Raw genomic sequence first — 7,481 nt, forward strand, 5'->3', positions numbered from 1 at the left:
CAGCGCAGTGACTTCTCGTTCCGTGAACCTCTGGAGTTGTGAGTTAAGAATTTTTTTTTAACTGTTCCTGTGGTGTTGAGCAACTACAATAGGTTGTTTGCAGTCACGTGACTGTGTTGACGCGCGAAATTCAGATGGAGGGCAGGAAGTGAAGAACGCAATGGACGTGATGGAGGAAAGTCCGTACTGTACTACTTTAGACGCTATTACAAGAGAAATATATAAACAAAAAATCTAAACATATGTTGGACGTGATCCATACGTTATGAAGAGGACCGATTTTCAACTGAATTGAAAGATTTGCCTGCCATTGAGGCGGTAGATATCAGCAACTACCTCGTCTCACAGACATACTTTGACTTTACAAAGTTCAAAAACTGGTACGTTACACAAACAGACACATAAGCTGTATTAACTCAGCTTTGACGAAGTGATCACTGACACACACGGGCACTTTCCCATTCGGCTCCTCCCGACTGGCAATTTTTCCGATGTTTTTCTGTCAATTTCTTGTATTTTCCCCCCTTATGAACAACAAATTTTGGCACACGATAAAAACTCCTCAAGGTTTGATCGATTTGAGCAACCATAAACAACGCAAAACATAGGCATTTTGAGTTTGTTATAGTGAGTCCTAAATATAGAAAATCACTTCCTGCCCTCCATCTGTATGTATCGCTATGGCAACGCAGTGACGTGACGTCATGTGAAAACAAGCTATTCCTGTTAATCCTATAATTTTATATCATTATGTATTTAAGGTGAATAAATTGTAATAAAAAATAAATAAAATTAAATAGCTAAAGTAAATCGTAAGTGGAAGTGCATCTGTCAATTCATTGAATGTTCAAAATATTATGAATCTTTATTTAGAAAAAAATACACATTGGTTGGCCTATTCATGAGCATACATCAGCAATTACACATGTTTAGGGGAATAGGGCATTATTAATATACCATGTAAGGTGGTATGTGCTAGAAATGGGTAAACCACTATCAGTGAGTCAACAAACAAGTCTAGCTTTGTTGTAGATGAGAAAATATATTTTATGTACTGTAACATTTTAGTGTCATTGCATTTTGAATTCTTTCAAATATTTTTAAAGAAGTGATATTCTGTTAATTTTGTGAAGTTTTTATTGTGAAGTTTTTGATTTATTTACACAAAGAAATACTATACTGTAAGCTGGAACGAAAGTATTCAAACGTTCATATGTATTTGAAATGTATTTACAGTACTCATTAAATTGATGCCTTTTGGATTCATTTGTTGAATGTGTATGTTATTCAATAGGAAATCAGCCATTAATAGTTCTCGAAGGAACATATTTGACACAGTTAAGGTACTAGGGGGCTTGTCACTGGTCTGGTACCTTAAAGGATCAAATTTGTACCTTTGATAAAGGTACAATATTTTCGTAGCCTACCAACAAGTTTTAAAAAACAAAAGGTACATTTTGGTTGCCCATGGTACAAATCATGTCCTTTAAGGTACAAACTGGAATGGTACAAATTTGTTCCTTTATATTAAGGTACAGTTTTGTACCAGTAAAAGGTAGGGTTGGGTATCGTTTCAATTTTAACGATTCCGATTCCGATTCTGCTTATCGAATCCGGTTCTTAACGATTCTTGGTTTCGATTCCAAAATTTATTGGAGAGAAAAAGGAGAGCAAATACTTGTAACAATTCTACCTTTTATTCTTGTCACATTTAGGCTATTACCAGTAAAACTGTGACAATGCGTCTTAATTTACAATATATATAACACTTTAAGGAATTAGCATGAAAAACAATTACAAAAATATTTCATTTCAATCATATTTTACTGTAGTATATAATGTTCTGTTAGCTCTGTTTCTGATTTGCTTTAAGACACAGGTGAATATCAAAGAAGGATCAAATCCATTGATATTGCTGTGAAAACTTTTTGCATACCTAAATGAAGGTGACTCAACTGTAGCAAAAGGATGTAACCCCTTCACCACAAATCTTGTCACTGCCCTGTGACATTCATCCACTCTCTCCTTGCTCATCTTCCCCTTCATGGCTAAAGTGAATGGAGTCTCTTCAAATAAAGATTGTGTTGATTACATTATTAGACCAATAGGTGGCAGCAAGTGAGTGTTAAATGTATTTTTTTTCATTGAATCGTTCATTCAAAAGATTCGTTCAGAAATGGTGAATCATCCATTAACTAAAAAGTATTTATGGAGTATCAAACAAGTATTCATTAAAAAAAAAATACATTTAATAGACTCGACTCATATTAATTGTCTGATGTATTTATTCATGATGATCTCCACTTTAAACAAAACAACACAATTTTAAACAAATCCAGAATTATGCGGCTCTAGTTCGAAGACGAATGTCTGCTCATCTGTGTTTTGTACCTGAGTGTGAGAGACTGGTATTGCTGCTGCTAGTAGCTTTATCTGGTGTGTGGAAACCTGTGGTACTGCTGCTGAGAGATCGCACCGAATCAAATGCGGTGCATTCCTTCAAATTGACCCCGTGTTGAAGCAAATGTTTCATCATATTGGAGGTGCTTCCTCCCTTGCATGAAATGTCTTTCTTGCATGTTATACAATTCGCTGTATTTTCATCTTTTTTTGAAAAGCTTAACCAAACTTTTGAACGTTTGCCGCGCTCTGCCATCGTAAATATAACGTACAGCGCATGTGCGGCAGGCAGGTCCTGGCAGATCAATACAACAGTAAACAAATGCTCACTGCCATTCACCGCGCGCGCATGCGCGAGCGAGCATCACCAAAGTAAGGAATCGATAAGCGGAATCGAAATGCGCGTGTCTTATCAAATCCCCGGTTTTTGGCATTTTTCCATTTTAGAACCGGTTCTCGATACCCAACCCTAGTAAAAGGTACCGCCCCAGTGACAAGGGTTTGTACCTTCTTTGGTACAAAAATGTACCTTTTTTTCGGAGAGTGTAGGACAGAATGAAGCAGGAAAAGAGTGTTTTGTGCAGTATGTACCAGTAAAAAAAACAATTGAATCTCTTCTTCACTGCAAGTCTGTAAGAGAACAGTACAATGATGTGCACAGTCGTGTCCAGTTGAAGGACATTTTTTTTAAGGATGTATGGGATGATGAAAACATAACTGCAAACTTGCATCACACAGATTAATCAGCATTAGGCTTGGTCTTATATCAAGATGCTTTTGAGGTTGCGAACCCTCTTGGGCAGGGGCGCCGCTAGAAATTTTGGGCCCTATGAAAGAATATGAGGTTGGGCCCCCTACCGCACCCATCCCATTAATAAAATCGATCTCTGGGGGCCCCAAATGTGTGTGGGTCCTTAGAACCATCCTAACTTTTCCCCCCTTAGCGGCGCACCTGCTCTTGGGTCTGGGAAGAAAAAGCATAAAATTCTAGCCATGTACCTCACATTAGCAGATCTATTTCCTCGTAATAGGTCAAGTACTGACCAAATGCAATTGGTGTTTCTCTGCAGGGAACAAGACTTTAAGTACTTTGGTCAAGAATTGGTCATGAGGTGCTTAGTCAATGACCTTAAAGACCTTGAGACTACAGGCGTAGATTTTCCAGACGGACTGGACGTTAAAGGAATCTTGCAGGCAATAGCTGGTGACAATTTAGGCTCACTGTCAGGAGCCAATCAAACACAACATCCTTCACCACACAACGATCACTCTCCCCAGAATACTAATCACCTGCACCTGTTCACAATCAGTAAGCCTCATCAACCCCTGCATAAAAACACTCACCAGAACCTCAGTCATTGTCAAGCCTCCAACAGGAACATACCATTTCCCTTGTCTTCCGAAGTCTCTGATATGTCCAGTTCCAGCCAAGTAACGTATACTCACCTGTGAATTACTAACCTCTGCATTCCTGTTCCACTGTCTTCAGAGATCCTGTCCAAATCCGTGTTTCCTGCAATCCTGTCTGGATCCTTGTTCCTTGAAATCCTGTCTGGACCCCTGCTCCCCAAAAACCTTGTATTCTCCTGAGTCTGAGTGTTCACGCCGAGTTGTCGCTCCCATGACGACATCTGAAAGAGAAAAGACAAGTATAAGAGATCTGTGACTGCTTGACATCAGTTAGCCTGAAGAGGACCTGCTCACCTGTAATCTGCCCCGCACGTAGTGATCTTCACCAAATCTGCACCTGAACTTTAAGAATACTCACCTATGCACTTGTGTCACGTTAAATAAAGCTGTGTTTGGATTCACTTACCTCTGTCTCCGTGCCTGTATCCTGACAGAAGGCTTGACCAACTACCGCTATGGATCCAACACAACCGCCATCCGCTGCCATTCCAGGGCAACTTGCAACCGATGCGGCGAGTTCGCTTCCTCAGTCCACCACCACTTCCGCAAACCCCACTCCCACACTGGTATGCATTGCTGGTTCCACCTCTCGACCAGCGCCATTCTCCGGCCGGGTGGAAGATTGCAACGGCTTCCTATTGCAGTGTTTGCTCATCATTGAACAGCAACCTCATCTGTTTCCCACCGATCGCTCACGAATCTCTTTCATCATTCAGGAATTATCTGGAACAGCATTGAGATGGGCTGAGTCGCTGTGGGCACAAGAAACTGAGGTTACCATGTCATTCCAAAGTTTCATTAACCATTTCAAGGAAGTTTTCGGCCACCCAGTCAATGATTCATCCATCAGCGATAAGTTAATGCGACTTTGACAAGATAAGAAACCCGTTTCAGAGTATTCCATTGAGTTTCGAACTCTAGCTTCAGTGAGTGGTTGGAATGAAAGGGCTCTTCTGGCTGTTTATCGTGGTGGTTTGAATCCTGCACTCCGTCACCAAATGGCGATCTATGATGATAATCTGGGGCTGGAAAAATTCATACAGCAAACTCACCGTGTCCTTCAACGATCTCAGTGCTGTTATCGAGATGCTCGACATTCTCATGCCACATCCCCTCATGTCCTCGCTAACCTTGATTCTGAAAGAACCCCAGAAGAAATGCAAGTCTATACTCACCGACTCACCCAGGCTGAACGTTCTCGTCGTAGAGAATTGCAGTTATGTCTCTACTGTGGTGTTAAAGGTCACTTTCGACTCGCATGCCCCATTCGACCACGTCAGATGACGGTAAGCTCCGTTCAGGATCACCTCGCCGTATCGACACCACTCACTATTCCTGTAACCTTGAAAGCCCAAAATTTCCATGTATCTGTAGCAGCCATCGTCGATTCCGGATCAGCGGGGAACTTCATATCAGGGCGGCTCTGCAAGAAACTTAACCTCAGGAAGGTCGACATTCCAAAGCCATATTCCATACATGCAGTGACCGGCAAACCCATTAACAAGGGGTATGTTACAGCTCAAATAACACCCATCCAGTTATGCATTGAAAATATTCACCACGAAATGTTCGAACCTTTCATTCTTCAAAATAGTCAAGCAGACATAATCCTAGGCCGTCCATGGCTAATTGGTCACCAACCTACCATAACCTGGCAGTCCGGTAAGATAAACAGTTGGGGATGTCATTGCCCACTTGAGAAAAGCCCACACTCTGCTCCACCTGGTGCTGAATCTAAGAAAGTGCTCACTGTGAGTTCCACCTCCATCGAGAGCCCCACAGAAAATCTGTCCACAAATATTCCCTCATGTTATTCCTCGTTCTCTGACATATTTAACCCTGTCACTGCCTCCAACTTACCACCTAATAGACCATGGGATTGCGCCAATGATGTGGTCCCCGATGCATCGATTCCCAAGGGTAGAATCTATTCTCTATCAATTCCTGAACAGGAATCTATGCGGAAGTACATCGAAGAAGCTTTGCAACAGGGTTACATCCGTCCTTTTACATCCCCTGCTGCCGCTAGTTTCTTTTTTGTTGCCAAGAAAGATGGAGGTTTAAGACCATGTATCGACTACAGAGCCCTGAATCAAATCACCGTGAAATTCAGTTACCCACTACCTCTCATTCCAGCAGCCCTCGAACAGCTCAGGGAAGCCAAGATCTTCACCAAATTGGATCTGAGGAGTGCATACAATCTGGTCAGAATTAGAGAAGGGGATGAGTGGAAAACTGCTTTCATCACGCCTGCAGGGCACTATGAATACCTGGTCATGCCGTATGGGTTGGTAAACGCTCCTTCCGTGTTTCAAAGCTTTATGGACGAGGTACTCCGAGACTTCCTGGCAAAGTTCGTGTTGGTGTATATGGATAATATTCTGATTTATTCCAAGAACCCTGGTGAACATCAACATCATGTGTCCCTGGTACTCCAAAGACTCAGAGAATTCACCCTGTTTATAAAAGCAGAAAAGTCTACTTTTTTCATCAGACCAGTGTCGAATTCCTGGGATACCAACTGAGTGAAAGAGGAGTGGAAATGGATAAACGAAAGACCGAAGCCATCATGTCCTGGCCAACTCCTCAGTCGGTAAAAGAACTCCAGAGGTTCCTCGGCTTTGCAAATTTTTACAGACGTTTTATACACAACTACAGTATCTTGACAGCTCCTCTGACCTCCCTGTTAAAAGGAAAGCCGAAGATGTTACTTTGGACCCCAGAAGCGGAGCTTGCCTTTAATTCACTCAAGGCCGCATTCACCACTGCACCCTTGCTCCACCATCCAGATCCAGAGAGGGTATTTGTGGTGGAAGTAGATGCCTCCACTACTGGGGTAGGAGGAATTCTACCCCAGTACTCTGACTCATCCTCCAAGACCATACCTTGCGCATTCTTTTCCAAGAAGTTATCTACAGCAGAAAGCAACTACGACATTGGAAACCGGGAGCTTCTGGCTGTGAAACTTGCCTTAGAGGAATGGAGGCATTGGCTAGCGGGGGCGAAACATCCATTCCTAGTACTTACCGACCACAAGAACCTCCAGTACTTGAGAGATGCTAAAAGACTCAATCCACGTCAGGCCCGATGGGCACTATTCTTCACCCGTTTCCATTTCAGAATCTCATATCGTCCAGGCTCAAAGAATACTAGAGCGGATTCCCTCTCTCGCATCCATGCCCCAGAAACTCCGATGGAGGAACCTGAGACCATCCTGCCCGAGAAACTGTTTGTCAACCCCATCCAGTGGGAAATCAACAAGCAATTATTGGAATTGTCACTACAACAACCTAGAGTCCCAGGATGCCCCCCCGAGAAGATTTACGTACCTGAGGATTTCCGCAACTCTCATTTCATCAGCTCACTCCTCTGTAGGCATAGGTCATCCTGGAATAGGCAAAACTTTCTCAACTCTCCAACTCAAATATTGGTGGCCCAACATGCAACAGGACATCACAACGTTCATACAAGGTTGTATTCCCTGCGCCATGTCGAAAGTTCCCAGAAATCTCCCTGCGGGTAAATTAGTACCACTTCCTGTCCCACATAGACCCTGGTCACACATTGGAGTAGATTTCGTCACGGATCTTCCCCCTTCTGACGGCAACACCTGTATCCTCGTAACCATCGATCGGTTCTCCAAGGCATGCAAACTAATTCCTATGAAGGGT

The sequence above is a fragment of the Siphateles boraxobius genome, unplaced genomic scaffold, assembly GCF_051911475.1.
Source record: "Siphateles boraxobius isolate OS27281-9 unplaced genomic scaffold, OSU_SipBor_1 8, whole genome shotgun sequence".
Classification (NCBI taxonomy): Eukaryota; Metazoa; Chordata; class Actinopteri; order Cypriniformes; family Leuciscidae; genus Siphateles; species Siphateles boraxobius.